The sequence below is a fragment of the Pinus tabuliformis genome, chromosome 2_2 (genome assembly GCF_031772625.1).
Source record: "Pinus tabuliformis cultivar Carrire ecotype Pingquan chromosome 2_2, CPIR1, whole genome shotgun sequence".
NCBI classification, from domain to species: domain Eukaryota; kingdom Viridiplantae; phylum Streptophyta; class Pinopsida; order Pinales; family Pinaceae; genus Pinus; species Pinus tabuliformis.
Window position 1 is genome coordinate 1,264,722,360 of NC_142300.1, and position 15,904 is coordinate 1,264,738,263.

The 15,904-nt window shown below is 42.4% G+C and overlaps 1 pseudogene; it reads left to right on the plus strand.

Moving 5' to 3' along the window:
* Positions 1-14,661: 14,661 nt before the first annotated feature.
* LOC149198092 (acid beta-fructofuranosidase 3, vacuolar pseudogene) lies at positions 14,662-15,492 on the plus strand (annotated as a pseudogene).
* Positions 15,493-15,904: the final 412 nt, after the last annotated feature.

Sequence of the window (15,904 nt, forward strand, 5' to 3'; positions counted from 1 at the left end):
TTCTTTTACAAAGTTAAAAAAAATTAATAAAAATAATATTTTGAGATTAGGATTTTTTATATATTATATGTCCTTAAGTAATACTTCAATACAAAAAAAAATTGTCTCTAAAAAATATTAATTTTAAACGCTCTACAGAAAATACACATTTTGTGTCTTGTGGGGTGGGTAGGTAGCCCAATTGGTTAATCCAAGAAATTTGAAATCGATGAAACTCGAAAGGCCGAGATTCAAATTCCCCCTATTGTGACCCGGACTACAGAGAGGAGGACATATCGTAGCCCCTCAGAAGTTTACTGGTACTTATGTGTCAGGCCGATTGCTCGGTTCCTCACCCGTTTTTCACATAACAACATCTTAATCTAGGTATTCAAAGATTTTATGTACTTACCTCGCAGTCCCTTGAGAAAACATCTTTCTGCTTCGTTGTAGCTCACAGTAGTGCCTATCGCAAATTTAGTGATAAACCCTCCTATTATCCAATCCAGCCAATGGTCTACGGCCCGCGCAATCTTATCTTCAGATGCCTCTAGCCTGCACACCAACTCTAGAGTCCACACTATCGGTTGATCAAGCTTGCACCTTCCCTAGTTGTCTGCTAGCCTCACAATCCAATCATACAGCTCTGTGGAGAAGGTTGCAAAGAAGATCTCGTGGATTTCCATATATATGAAGTGATCCAACCACCTCTTCTCGGATATCTGTGGGGATTAGTTTTCCTGTATTACGAACTCGTGAAGCTTCTGATCCAACCAATATTCAATTTCTTTCTTCCTAGGGTTCCATCATTCCGACATTAGACATCGCTTAGGCTGATCCCGGTCCTGACAGTGCGGTAGCAACAGTTCGCATAGTGCGGGCTGAGGTCTCACCCGAGGTAGTATGGGAGGGTGTTGGAACCAGGTTTCTGCACCCTATGGATGTCTCTGATGAGTTTTGGAAAGTTCGCGAACCGATCCTACCTGTTGCGCTACTTCCAAGCAGCCGTCGATTCAGTGCAACTACCTTTGCGCTGCTAGGATGACGAGCGCGAACGTTCTTTACCCTTCCTGTGCTTAGTATTATTATAGATCTTGAATTAAATTAAGTAGGCCCAATGCCTTCAGTTACCATTTAACATAAACAGACATGCGTGAAATCATAAACCATAAACAGATGCATAAACCAGAATAGAGAAACAGATATGCAATAGTCCAAAACCAACTTATCTTTATTAATGCCTTTTCCAGTTACAATCCACTTCCTACCCTGCGCACACCGCTGTAGGGGTCCGCGCACACAGCTGCGGACTCTATTAGGCCTCCACGCACACAGTTACGAAGCCTCTATTTCCTACTACAACCCAAACTCGGACTTACAAACTCTGATCGAATACCGCCTTCAGAAAACCATATTACTTTTTGACATCACATAAAGCTACCTTCTACACTTAGAGCCTCACTCTTATTTATACATTCCCATGGTCCATGGACCATGGGTAGGCCGACATATACTAGATTAATTTATAATATTTTAGGGTGGACTACCCTTCAACTTGACCCATTACAATTCGCGCTCTGCGCACTTCACGGAGCCTTTACAATACCAATACCCAAAATTGTGGGCTTTAAGCCCCAAAACCGTTACGCGGGGGATCCACTGCCCAACATATCTACAAAAAAGGGAAGCAAAATGTTGTTGCAGATGCACTCTCAAGAAAGGATGAGGATGTGGAAGCATTGCTTTGTGCCATTTCTATTATCCAACCAGATTGGATAAATGATGCAAGGGATGAATGGAAGAATGACGAAGAAATGTGGGCACTCATTCAAAATTTGTAGCAAGATCCTAGTACATCTGATACATTTAGCTCGAAAAATGATTCGTTATGGTACAAAGATCAATTATACCTCTGTAAGAATTCCCAATTGAAACAAAATATTCTTAGGGAATTGCACACATCTCCCTTAGGAGGGCATTCAGGATTTTTAAAAACTTACCACATGGTTAAGAAGTATTTTTTTTGGGATGGCCTTAAATATGATATTCAAAAGTTTGTGGCAGAATGTTTGGTTTTCCAACAAAATAAAGTTGAGACAATTAAGACCCCAAGTCTATTACAACCTTTATTCATTCCAAGTTAACATTTGGAGGAGGTTTCAATGGATTTTATCATAGGTTTACCCAAGTCTGAAGGAAAGAGTGTCATCATGGTGGTAGTTGATAGAATTACCAAGTATGCACACTTTTGTGCATTATCTCATCCCTTTAAATCCAATACAGCTGCTACTGCATTTATAGAAACAATTCAAAAGCTACATGGAAACCCAAAGATTATTGTAAGTGACAAAGATCCTATTTTCACTGGAAATTTTGGACATAATTATTTTCTTGTCTGGGTACTCAGTTAGCTTATAGCTCATCTTATCATCCTCAATCTGATGGGAAAACTGAGATAGTGAACAAATTTTTGGAAGGATATCTTTGTTGCTTTGTAACTGATAAATAGAAACAATGGATCAAATAGTTGCCTCTCACTAAATGGTGGTATAACACTCCCTTCCATAATGCAACAAAAATGACCGCATTTATGGTGCTTTATGGTTATCATCCACCAAACATCACATCATATTTAAGAGAAAATGCTAAGGTTCAAGCAGTGGAAGATCACATCGAGCATCAACAAAAAGTTCTCCAACTCTTAAAGGATAACCTCACGTTGGCACAAAATAGAATGAAGCAACACGCAGATCAACATTGCTGTGAAAGAAGTTTTGATGTAGGTGACTAGGTACTTCTATGGCTACAACCATACAAACAAATGTCCCTCAAGCAAGCTAAGAAGGATAATAAATTATCACCAAAGTATTATGGCCTGTACAAGGTGTTGCAAAAGATTAGTACTATGGCATAAAAATTGGAACTTCCTGCATCTTCTTGAGTGCACTGAGTTTTCCATGTTTCATTCTTAAAGAAGGTTATAGGTGTCATGCTCCCAGTTCAAACAATATTGTGATAGCTTGATGAGGAAGGAAAAATCATATTGGAACTTGAAGCACTCAGAGAAACAAGAACTTGACAACTATGAAATTGATCAATTTTAGAGTATCTCATCAAGTGGAAGAACTTATCCGCTGAAGATTCTACATGGGATGTTAGGGTCCCACCCTAACCCCCTTATTTATGTCATGGGATCACGTCATAGTCAAGAGTCAATAAAGCCCATATTAATAATTGTAAGTGGTTAACCCGCAATTAATGACGGGACCACAGTTAGTTGCAAATGGGCGGAAGTATTAGTTAGATGGTAAATGGGCGGTAGTATTAGATAGATGGTATTAATAAAATCCATGATATTGGCTCGTGGTATTGCATGTATGAGTCATATATAAAGGATAGAGACTCCCTGCGAGGAGTATTGTGTCTTGTTTTGTAATCGAGCTCTGCTCTATTGGAGGTTGCCCCCTCGAAGAGGCCTGTGAACATTTCTCTCTGGATAATAAAATCATTGCTATTCTGTGCTCTGGGTATCTTTTCTTCGCATATTTTGTGTTCTCGGTATCTTTTCTTCGCAAATTCTCTGTTTGGGTATCGCTTTGCAGGTTAAGAGCATAACAAGTGGTATCAGAGCACTTTCCAGGGCTCGGTGGGATCTCCAAATTTTAGCAAAATTTTTTTAGGCTAGAGACGTGTTCCGGCGTCTTTAAACCACGGGATCTGTCGTTAAGCGCATAAACCTGCGGATTTGGGGAGGCATGCACGCAGGAAATACAAGAGGTGGTCACGTCTGTTGGACTCCCTTGTAACCCCTGTGGGTACCCCTTCGAGTAGTAGCGCATTAGACAGAACCGCGCACGGACTGTCTTCCACGTACCCTCTGGGTATATAGGAAGCCCCCTAGCTCCCTTGAAACCTCGCCATAGATAAAAACTTCGGCCGTCTTGTGGCTACAGTACACCGAGAACAACACTCGGAGAGATTACTCGCCCGTACGATAGGGTAGTCGGGTTGTACGGCTAAGGGTACGGTCGATCCTCCTTAGTTAGAGCCCTGAAACATTGGGCCGAGTACTACTGTCAGACCCTTATGTATATTGCGATCTGTAGCACCTGACACTCCCCAAGACCATAGTTCCCTTTCTCTCGAGGGATCACACATCATCTCCAGATCAGCAGCAGCAGTTGTTCCACCATTCAGATCTCTCAGATCCACCAGATCGGACATTCCAGATCAGCAGCAGCAGTTGTTCCACCATTCAGATCTCCCAGATTCGCCAGATCGGAGTAGTGGGAAAGGGTTCCTGTACCTGGATATAATTTTCGCAGGAATTTTGGTGGCATTGACATTTTGAGGATTTGGCGACTGCAGTATTGATCAGAAAGGAGTAAAACTCCGTTAGGAGTTTTCAAAAAAAAAAAAAAAGTCTGAGATCTTCCAGGGCGCTTATTGGTGACCTAGCCCATCAGAATCAGGACGACGAGCTGAGCAAGGTGGTACCATTCAATTCTTAGTAAAAAAAAATTTTTCGGCGGTCCCAAATTTTCGTCAGACGGGTGTATGGTAGAAACTCGCGCTCAAGCAATGGCCAATGAAAGGGTAGAAAAACTAGAAGAAGAGGTGCACTCCCTCCACTCTGTGGTGGAAAGGATCGAAAATCATCTTAAAGGATTAGATTGCCTACTACAGGACAAGGGCAAGGAGCCAGCCCACGAGGAGGCGTATAAGGGTCATGAATACCATGAGGGGGAGTCTAGCCACTCTCCTCACGTCTAGCACACCCATCCACCACCCAGTCAGAGACCTCCCAAGTTGGATATGCATAAATTTGACGGTTCTCACACGTCTGCATGGCTAGCACAAATGGAGCAGTATTTTCAATTGAATCATATCATAGATGAGGGGACTAAGCTTATGGTGGGCACCATGTACTTGGACAGTGAACGATGGCAATGGAAGGAATGGTATCAGCGTTGCAATGGACAATTTAAGAATTGGGGCCAATTTACCAAAGCTCTTCGAAATTGCTTTGAACAGGAAGACTCTTTTTTGGGGCGTCTCACTAAGCTCCGACAGACGGGTACAGTGGATGAATATATTACCGCTTTTGAAGCCTTATCCTTCCGCACTAAGGGTCTCACAGATGAATTCTACATGGAATGCTTTATCAGCGGTCTTAAAGAAGCCATCAAAGCTCAGGTTCTACTCCACCATCCCCCCACATGGAACGAGGCTTGCCAAGTAGCCCGTAAGGTGGAACGGGCATTAGTAGCTCAATCCAGCCGCCCCAACTTTCCCGCTAAAGGTCGTCCCTCACAGGCTCCCAATATGACCCAAACACTTAAGATTCAAAAGGTGTCACCTGCAGAAATGGCCGAAAGAAGGAAGTAAGGACTATGTTACTACTGTGATGAAAAATATTCCCCGGGTCATAAATGCAAAGAGCACAAGTTTTTTCAAATAGATGCCACTGACTACAGCTCCACCGAGGAAGATCCACCACTTGAGGAACCAGAGGCGACCGAAGAAGATAACCAACAGGAGATGGTATCTGATGAACCAATGATTTCGCTACATGCATTGGCAGGAATTTCTTCACCTCAAACTCTCAAAATCAGGGGTTTTCTTAAACATTGGCCAGTAATAGTTTTGATTGATAGTGGAAGTACCCATAATTTCATCCACCAAAAGATCGCTGAAGCAGCACATTGTTATGTCCGAGCAGTTTCTAACTTCCAAGTCCAGATTGCAGATGGAGGCACAATGAAATGTGAAGGTCGCTGTGAAAATGTCAAAATTCAAATGGGGGATTATCAATTGCAAACCCACATGTTTGCAATACACATGGGGGGTTGCGACATTGTCCTAGGTGCGGAATGGCTCCGCACTCTTGGGCCAATCACAATGGATTTCCAGGAGTTATATATGAGTTTTAAGCAGAACGACTACACACATACCCTCCGTGGGCTACAAGCGGGAGCCCTTCTATCATAAGCTCGCATCGTATGGAAAAATTGTTAAAAAAGGGCCATCATGGAGTAGTAGCTCAATTTAATGCCATCCAGGTAGTAGATACCATGTCTTCGCCAATTCATCCTGAGATGCAACAGATTTTGAATAAACATCGGACGGTCTTTGACAAACCTCATGAACTTCCACCCTCGCGAGGGGAACATGATCATAGCATCACATTGGTCCCAGGGGCCCAACCCCCAAATGTGCGGCCATACAGACATCCGTTCACCCAAAAGAATGAAATAGAAAAAATCATCAAGGAATTGTTGGAAGCAGGTGTCATTCGTCCTAGTATTAGTCCTTACTCATCTCCAGTCGTCATGGTCCTCAAGAAAGATGGGGAGTGGCGGATGTGTCCAGACTTCAGGGCCCTCAATAAGTTAACAGTCAAAGATAAATTACCCATCCCAGTGGTTGACGATTTGCTGGACGAACTCAATGGGGCTCAACTCTTCACTAAATTGGATCTTCGCTCAGGCTACCACCAAATTCGCATGAAGGAAGTTGACATTCCCAAGATAGCTTTCAAAACTCATGAAGGCCATTATGAGTTCTTGGTCATGACATTTGGTCTCTGTAATGCCCCCTCTACTTTTCAGAGCCTTATGAATCACCTCCTCAGACCATATCTCAGAAAATTTGTCCTGGTCTTCTTCGATGACATCCTCATCTATAGTGGCACTTGGGCGGCACATCTTAAGCATGTAGATATCCTCTTGCAACTGCTCAGCAAGCATAAACTATTTGTCAAAATGTCTAAGTGTGCGTTTGGCATGGAAGAAGTTGAGTATTTAGGCCACATTGTGGGCCGTGAAGGTGTCAAGGTTGATCCCAAAAAGATCCAGGCAATGCAAGAATGGCCTCAACCTAAGACCTTGAAAAGCTTGAGAGGATTTTTGGGTCTCACAGGCTATTATCGTAAATTTGTCCGCAACTATGGCCGCATAGCGAAGCCCCTGACGCAACTTCTCAAGAAAAATTCCTTCTTCTGGAACGAAGAAGCACAACAGGCATTTACCGCTCTCAAAACCGCCATGTGTTCCACTCCGGTCTTAGCACTACCGGACTTCACCAAAACATTTGTCATTGAATCTGATGCTTCGGGAACAGGTATTGGACCAGTCTTAATGCAGGAAGGGCGACCATTGGCCTTCACCAGCCAACAACTAAGTGGGAAGAACTTGGGCCAATCTACCTATGAGAAGGAAATGATGGCCATCTTACATGCAGTTGAGACCTGGCGACCTTACTTGTTGGGGCGACGTTTCCAAATCCGCACAGATCATCACAGTCTTAAATATTTTTTGGAGCAACGCCTATCTTACCCCCAACAAAATAAATGGTTAGCCAAAATGCTGGGTTATGATTATGAGATCATTTACAAGAAAGGGAAAGACAACAGGGTAGCAGATGCATTGTCACGCCAATTTGAGGAGGAAAGTACTCTGCTCGCAATATCCCTCCCCATTCCAGACTGGATTGAAGAGGCTCGCGGGGAATGGTTTTCACATCCTGAGCTCTCCCAACTCATTTCTCAATTACAGGCAGATCCTAATTCCAGCAAGGGCTACTCGTGGCAGAATGATATTCTTCGCTACAAGGACAGAGTCGTCATATCACCAACATCCACCCTCAAAAGTCGCATTTTGGCAGAATTGCACTCCTCTCCCATTGCAGGACATTCGGGCTTTCAGAAGACATACGCTCGCACCAGAAGATCATTTTTTTGGACCAGCATGAAACAGGACATCCTTACTTTTGTAGCAGAATGTGACGTCTGTCAACGCCACAAGGGGGAAACCGTCAACACACCAGGCACATTACAACCATTGCCCATTCCGGCGTCAATTTGGATGGAGGTCTCCATGGATTTCATTACAGGTCTTCCAAAGTCTGGGAACAAATCAGTCATCATGGTGGTTGTGGACCGACTATCGAAGTATGCTCATTTCTGTGCTCTACCCCAACCATTCACACCTACTTTGGTTGCTCAAACTTTCATGGATCAAATCTTCAAATTGCATGGCATGCCCACTTCGATTGTGTCCGACCGCGACCCAATCTTCACCAGTAATTTTTGGCAGGAGCTCTTCAGACTACAAGGCACTCAACTCAAACTCAGTACTTCATATCATCCGCAAACAGATGGTCAAACCGAAGCCGTCAACAAATGCCTAGAAACCTACCTGAGGTGTTTCACTTCAGAAAAACAACACCTTTGGGCACAGTGGTTACCTCTGGCGGAATGGTGGTATAACACCAACTATCATGCCACCACCAAAATGACTCCCTATGAAGCAGTCTATGGACAACTTCCGCCGTCCCCTACTTCTTATCTCACGGGGTGCTCCAAAGTACAAGCAGTGGATCAACTCTTACAACACCGTGCAACCATGCTGGCCCACTTGCGCGAGAATCTTCATCAAGCTCAGAATCGTATGAAGCAACAGGCTGACCAACATCGCTCAGAGCGCCAATTTCAAGAAGGGGATCAGGTCTTTTTGAAGCTACAACCATATAAGCAAACATCACTCAAAGACAAGGGCTGTCAAAAGCTCTCTCCAAAATTCTACGGACCATATCAAGTACTTCAGCGCATTGGAGAAGTGGCTTACAAGCTGGCTTTGCCACCTACAACAAAAATCCACCCAGTTTTCCATGTATCGTGCCTCAAGAAAGTGATTGGGAACAATTGCCGAGTTCAAACTAGTCTACCTGAATTGGATGAAGAAGCATCAATCTGGCTTCAACCTGAACAGGTTCTAGACACACGAGACAAGCACCTGCGTGGCCGCGTGATTAAGGAGGTCCTAGTCAAATGGAAAGACACCTCGCCGGAAGATGCAACTTTGGAACCAGCCGCTATTCTTCAGCAGTTTCCGCAGCTTCAGCCTTGAGGACAAGGCTAGTCTTAAGGGGGAGGGCATGTTAGGGTCCCACCCTAACCCCCTTATTTATGTCATGGGATCACGTCATAGTCAAGAGTCAATAAAGCCCATATTAATAATTGTAAGTGGTTAACCCGCAATTAATGACGGGACCACAGTTAGTTGCAAATGGGCGGAAGTATTAGTTAGATGGTAAATGGGCGGTAGTATTAGATAGATGGTATTAATAAAATCCACGATATTGGCTCGTGGTATTGCATGTATGAGTCATATATAAAGGATAGAGACTCCCTGCGAGGAGTATTGTGTCTTGTTTTGTAATCGAGCTCTGCTCTATTGGAGGTTGCCCCCTCGAAGAGGCCTGTGAACATTTCTCTCTGGATAATAAAATCATTGCTATTCTGTGCTCTGGGTATCTTTTCTTCGCATATTTTGTGTTCTCGGTATCTTTTCTTCGCAAATTCTCTGTTTGGGTATCGCTTTGCAGGTTAAGAGCATAACATGGGAGGATGATAATTTTATACAGAAGCATCCAAAACTACTCAAGCATTGAGGACAACACTTTTTTGAAGGAGAGGGGCATGTTAGGTCCCTAAAATACTAGTGTATTCCCTTATTATTATTGTCATTGTACCCCTTATTGTTATTGTTGTGCCCATGTTGTCCCCATATTGTTATCATTGTGCCCCCATAGAAGCCCACTATTTTTATTGTTGTGCCTTTACATTATTATTTTTATGTCGGCTTTAATTATATTGTGACCCCTTAGACTCCTATATATAGAAAGGAAGTCTTGTCATTTGGTTCATCCAAGAATTGTTCATTTGTGTAATGTAAAGGAGGTTTCCCCCTCGAAGAGGTTACATTTTGATCTATCTCTTTCTTCTATTTTGTGAGTTGGTTGCATAACAAACTACATCCTCCTGAGGGGTGATAATTTCCTCGTAAAGTTGTCTCATGGTGTCTCCTAGTGACTTGATTTCACCACATATCGTTGCCCAAATATCCTCCAAGTGAGAATCAACGAAATATCATATTTGGTTGTCATCTTGGAAATGATCGATTTTTTGTCGTGTGGTAGCTAAGTCCTTTGCCAATTATTTTTTCTCCTCCATCAAAAAATTTGTCTTCACTTTTACAGCTCGTGCAAAGGCTAGATTTGATGCTGCAACTATATTTTCATTCCTCCTGTTATCGCTCACAATCACCCTCTCGGTATGGATGGAAGCAAGATGAACCAGGTCATTGGGAAAATATTTCCACCTCTCATGTATTATTTTTGTCTATACCTAATCAAATGTCAAGTTGGAAATATCCATGGCCATTTCATCATCTCGAGGAGACATTTCCATTTCACTTAATGGAATATGGCCACTTGTAAGAGGAGGTGAAGGCTTCCTAGTGGCTTGTTCTTTAATGGGCAAAATGTTGGCTTCTTGATTCACCTCCTCCCGCTTAATCTCCATAACCCAGGCCTGTATCTACTCCCCAATTTCTTGTTCGAAGTTTTCATCCCACTTTTTCCTGTTTTAATCTTCTTCCAATTTTTTATGTTGTTATTCCTGAATATGCTTCTGTATCGCTTCTTCTTCTTCCTTCTTCTTCAATTCTTCTTGTGTTTGCATGTATTCCCTTTCTTTCTCTGCCTTCTAAATTTGTTCTTCCTCTTTCTTTCTCTTCTCATCCTAGCTCTTCTCTTCCTCTCGTTGTTCTCTCTTCCTTTTCACTGCAATGGCCATTCTAAGAATAATCAGATCGACTTTGAACTTATAGCTTGGCACCACTTCTAGATTATGTGCAGCCTTCCTCTTATACTAGATGCTCACTAGATTAGGCACTTCCTGTTGCTTTCCTTCCTCTGTAACACTCTGCTCTAGCATTGCACCGGAAGGCCCTGCCTCTTTTGTTGGTGCATGTGATCAAGAAGCATTATAGCAATTATTTATCTTCTCTTCATTTAATCTAGAGTAAGATCAATAGGCCCAGGAAGAGTGCAACTTAGCACAATGACTTTTTCACACTCTTGTGGGATCATACATGTGAAAGATCATCTCATCGAACTTAAGGCTTTGGAGTTGTTATACTTTTTCTTCTATGTCCTTCAAGCTCTTAAGCTCATAGGATTCCACTTGCAAAGCGAAGGAAGGCTCATAGGTTTTCTCTTTTTTCCTTTTGACTTAGACCTAAAAGAACCTCTTGATTTGTCTCCTCTTTCTATTGAGCTACCTCTAGCCACCATTACTTATGGCGCCAAGGTTTCAACACTTGATTTCCTCCCCATTTCTTCAAATAATGAAGATCCAACAACAACAACAAAATCAAGGGGTTCCTTTTTTGCTCAAGCTCGCAGAAGTTTCAAAATAGTCCCAAGATTCACTTAGTGAGCACGTCAATGTAATTGTCTTATCATCACTATCATGTTTGAAATATATATAATGTTTAATTGAAAAATAAAATTATTAAATACATTTATGTGATCTATGATCTTGTACTTTCTTTCATCTTCAATATGTACAATTGTCTCTTTAGATAAATCATGTTGGTTATAGATTTGGACATGTACATACATTCCAATTTGGTCCATAAGGTTATTGTTATGACTTTTCTCACTTTAGCATCCAAGTCCTCCCATTCATCATATGTCATTGTCATAGGCTTCTTACTAGCAAACCCTAATAGTAAATCCTGAATTTTTAACTTCTTGAATTCAAGATTGTTATTCCAACTAATTTTTTAAACTCCAAATTTTGCATTTGCCATAATTTTTTACACATACTCTTCTCACCGAAAAAACTAAATACATATTCAACCGCCACTTTTTTAATTAAAAACAAAACCTATCCAGAAAATCTTGTATAAAAAATGTCTCTATTACTCACGTAATTCTCAAAACCGGTTTAAAAGATAAATAGTCACTTATTCCATAAACCCTACTTCGTACTTTTTCTTTTTAAGAAAACCCAAAACTCCTATTGGTAAGGTTTAAAAAAAAATACTCATTACTTCTAAAATTGGTGGCTAGCGTTTATGGTTTTAACTTTGTCCGAAAAAGTTGATCATGTGCTTGTTTCTCTGCTCCGTTGCTCTCCAAGAAACGTGGCCCGACTGCCCGACTTCTCTTGTTCACGGGCTCTTTAATGGCTTTTTAAGAAAACCATGGCCCAAATTCTGTCGACAAGTAGATTCAGATCTGTTGACAACATAAAACTTAAATTTACTAACACATAATCCAGAAGCAAAAACTAAAATATATATATAAAAAAATATATTTTTATTAAAATTAAAAAAATATATTTTTCCTATTTGAAGGGGAAAGGGAAAAAAACATACTGTCTCCTAAAATAAAGTTGCAAAGGAGCTACTCCCTGCCAGACTTCCATAAATTAAAAATATAATTGATAAACTCTGAAGCTGAACTCGTATACCTTTAATGGTGTCTCTCGGCCTGAGTTCCCAGAGAACAGAACCTGAGTTCTTTATTTTCATAGATTATTATTGCATGCGTAAAGTTTCTGGCTTGATTCCCAATGCAATTCCTGTTGCAGCAAGAATTCACGGACTACAAGGCATGTCATTATTGTTTAGAATAGAACGATATAGTATAGCATTAAGGAAAACCTAGCTACCGCACTTCTCTTCTGCCCACTGCTCATTCTTCAAGTAAATATTCAGAACGCAAATAGAAACAGATTGAGGAGAAAGAAGCCAAAGGGTAAGCAGTTGAATTGGTTTCCATATTTTGAGGCAGTAATCTGTCTGTTCCCCGGAGTAATTCTGCTGGTTACAACATTTTTAAAAGTTCCAAAAATTTAAGGTGACATTGTTGAATATTTAGAAGTTCTATTAAACAACATTTATTATTTGACCTCACTGGTCTCTAGTGTTCAGGATATTGTAGGATCCTGCAATTTGGACGGTGAGATTAAGTCAATTGCAGATTTTCAGAATATTCCGATGGACATGAGCACGGTCAAAAAATTGACCACGCCATGTTCCTCGAATCCGCAAATATTCCAAAAATGTACAATCCACTTAAGAATGGCCTAATCTGGATAGGATGGCCCATTCCCTCGAATCCACAAATATTCCAAAAATCTGCAATCCACTTAAGAATGGCCCAATCTGGATAGGGATGGCCCAAAGGCTTCGGAGATGAAATTTTCACTCTCCATCGCTTTCCCCCGAAGGCTTCGGAGCGTTCGTAAATTTCAAATCTCTGTCGGGGCCCAACGAAGAAAACGCATCTAAAAATGTGCGGGGACATGGGAAATTTTCACTTTCATCCAGACGCGAGGGTCCAGACTTTTTAAAATATTTCTCATGGTCCTCTACACTGTGGAAATCATTCTAACGGGATTTACTCGGTGGCTTTGAAAGTTTAGACTTCAACTTCGACCTGAAGGCTTCGCAGCTTTACTAAAGTTATGTGTAGCTTTCAAATTGCTACCCATGGCAATCTGAGAAAAGATCTTTGTACCGTTCAAATAGCTACCTATCGCAATAAGGGAAGCGGTGGGATCCTATTCGTGGAACTGTTACTGGTTTTTTAGTTAGAAATAATTAATTCCTACTTGTCTATGGTTATAATTCTCCATTTGAGGAGTTTGTTCCTACATAATAGGAATTTAGTTTCTCCTAGTTTAGTGTGTGGTTGAGAGAATCTCTCAACCACACTACTGTACGTCTAAGATAGAATTCCTATTTTGAGACTATTGATTGTATAAATATGTGTGTAATTTCCTCATTCAATACAATAGAATATATTATTGAGTGTCTGCAATTTTATCTTGGTATCAGAGCTTCAGAGCCCGTAAGGGCCTCTGGCGCTTCCTGGGCATAGAAATAAATTACTGAGTGTGTATAGCTTTATTAAATTTTTTGTTTGTCCATCAGAAAGCAGTTCTAGTGCTGCGTAGGACTGAGCCTGGAGCGCTGTTGGTAAAAGCTCTATAAGGCTACACAAATCAAATCTCAAGAGGCAGATCTGTTTGTTGTATTGTTCCTGGCTACGTGGAGATGGACTCAGGACTCTTAATCTTATAAGCTGAGCGAGGGTGCGACTAGCAGAGTTGTCGTGAGTATTTGGTGGGCAAGCACTGGGCAAGCACCGACTGTTTTAGACCGCGTGGTGGCTGCATAGGTGGCTTGGAAGCTACGTGGGTGCAGCAAAAATCTGTGGATCTGTTCTTTTTTTTTTTTTCTGTTGGGTTTTGCAGCCTGAAGAAAGCTGCAAGAACGCTGCTGAGAGGAGCCGGTGAACGTGGAGCACAGGTCTGATCCCGTGGTGGCCCTATGTGGCTGCTAGTGTTTTGACCGCGGAAGAGAAGGATTGGATCGTGAAAGCTGGTCATTAGAACCGATCTGAGAGATCGTGATTGTGGCATGTATGTGTGTAGCGTGGTGAAAAATTGCATGGAGGAGGCCGAGAAAGCAATCCATTTGACTGCTGGTTGAGCTTCCAATTTGTCCCAGTGATTGGAGCATTTTCTGCGAGTTAAAATATCTGGTGTGGTCATCATGGTGCGGTTTCTGAATTTGATGTGTGGTCGATTGTTATTGGGAACCTGGTCGAGGAGGCATGAATTCCCGCGACTGGTGGCGTTCTCTTCTTGTTAAGGACATAGAAACCTGTGTGAAACGAGTGTCTCAGTTCCTTTGCGTGTCAGGCGTGGGATGTATTAGATGCTAGTGCGCATACTGATCAAATTGGTCAGATCTCTGTTTGCGCATGGAGCCAGTTGACAATGCAGCTGCGGAAGGGAGCCCGGAAAAAAAAATAAAAATGGCGGAGGATTTGGAGGAAGCGGCTGGTCCATATGTTGGCCTCTCTGATGATATTAACAAAATGCCTGGTGTTCGCTGTAACAGGATTTATAGGAATTCAATACTTTGTGCTTTTTTTATTGCAATTGCTCTTTGCGGGAAGGCGATATTCAGGAAGCCAAACGATGGCGAAAGGGCAGAAGGGCCGGTGGTTGAGTATGTTATTTCGAGGGGTCGTGTCGAAGGCGTTTCGGAGAAGAGTGTGGGGGTTTCGTTTTGGACTTATCCGTGGATGATCGCGGAGCTCTCGTGGCAAAGAACGGGGTTTCATTTCCAGACCGAGGCGAATTGGATGAGCGATCCAAATGGACCGCTGGTGTACAAGGGATGGTATCATCTGTTCTATCAATACAATCGAGTCGCGGCTGTATGGGGGAACATAGCATGGGGTCACGCTGTGTCGAAGGATCTGGTGCACTGGTTCTACCTTGACCTGGCCATGATTCCTGACCGCTGGTACGACATCAACGGCGTCTGGACGGGTTCTGCTACGTTCTTGGCAAACGAAACCCTGGTCATGCTTTACACGGGATCCACGAACGAATCCGTTCAAGTCCAGAACTTGGCATTTCCAGAGGACTCATCCGACCCGCTTCTGCGGAAATGGGTGAAGTCGGAGGCTAATCCCGTTCTAGTCCCGCCCAAGGGGGTCGGGCCCAAGGATTTCAGGGATCCGACTACAGGCTGGATCGGCAAAGACGGGATTTGGCGGATCACGATCGGATCGAAGCTCGGTATGACAGGCATGACGCTAGTGTATTCCAAGATCTGGAGCAATGGCGTGGACTAGTGCCGCGTGCAACAATGGTTGATCAGTTTGACTTCAACCCATGAGGTGTGGAGGATTGCAGATCGTTGGTGTCTTGGACTGGACAACCATTGGGTTCATCAGATCTGGGCAGAGGGAGTTCTGAACGCAGGCACTTTCATGGCTGCAGAGGGATAGCAGTGATCTTGCTGCCATTATTGAAACCTCAGCAGAATTGATGGGAAGAAGACTGGTTATTTGGTTGCTGGCAGAGACCAGGTTTCTTGGGGAAATAAATGAACCAATCCTGGAACAAAACAGACCCCAAATCTCAGCTCACTTAGAGATTTTCGAGTTATTTCAGGCGCAACAGTATCTATAATTATGGCTCCGCCCAGTCCAAGGTTCGAATCCCGAAATCAACTGTTATTTATAGTATTATGTGTGATAACGT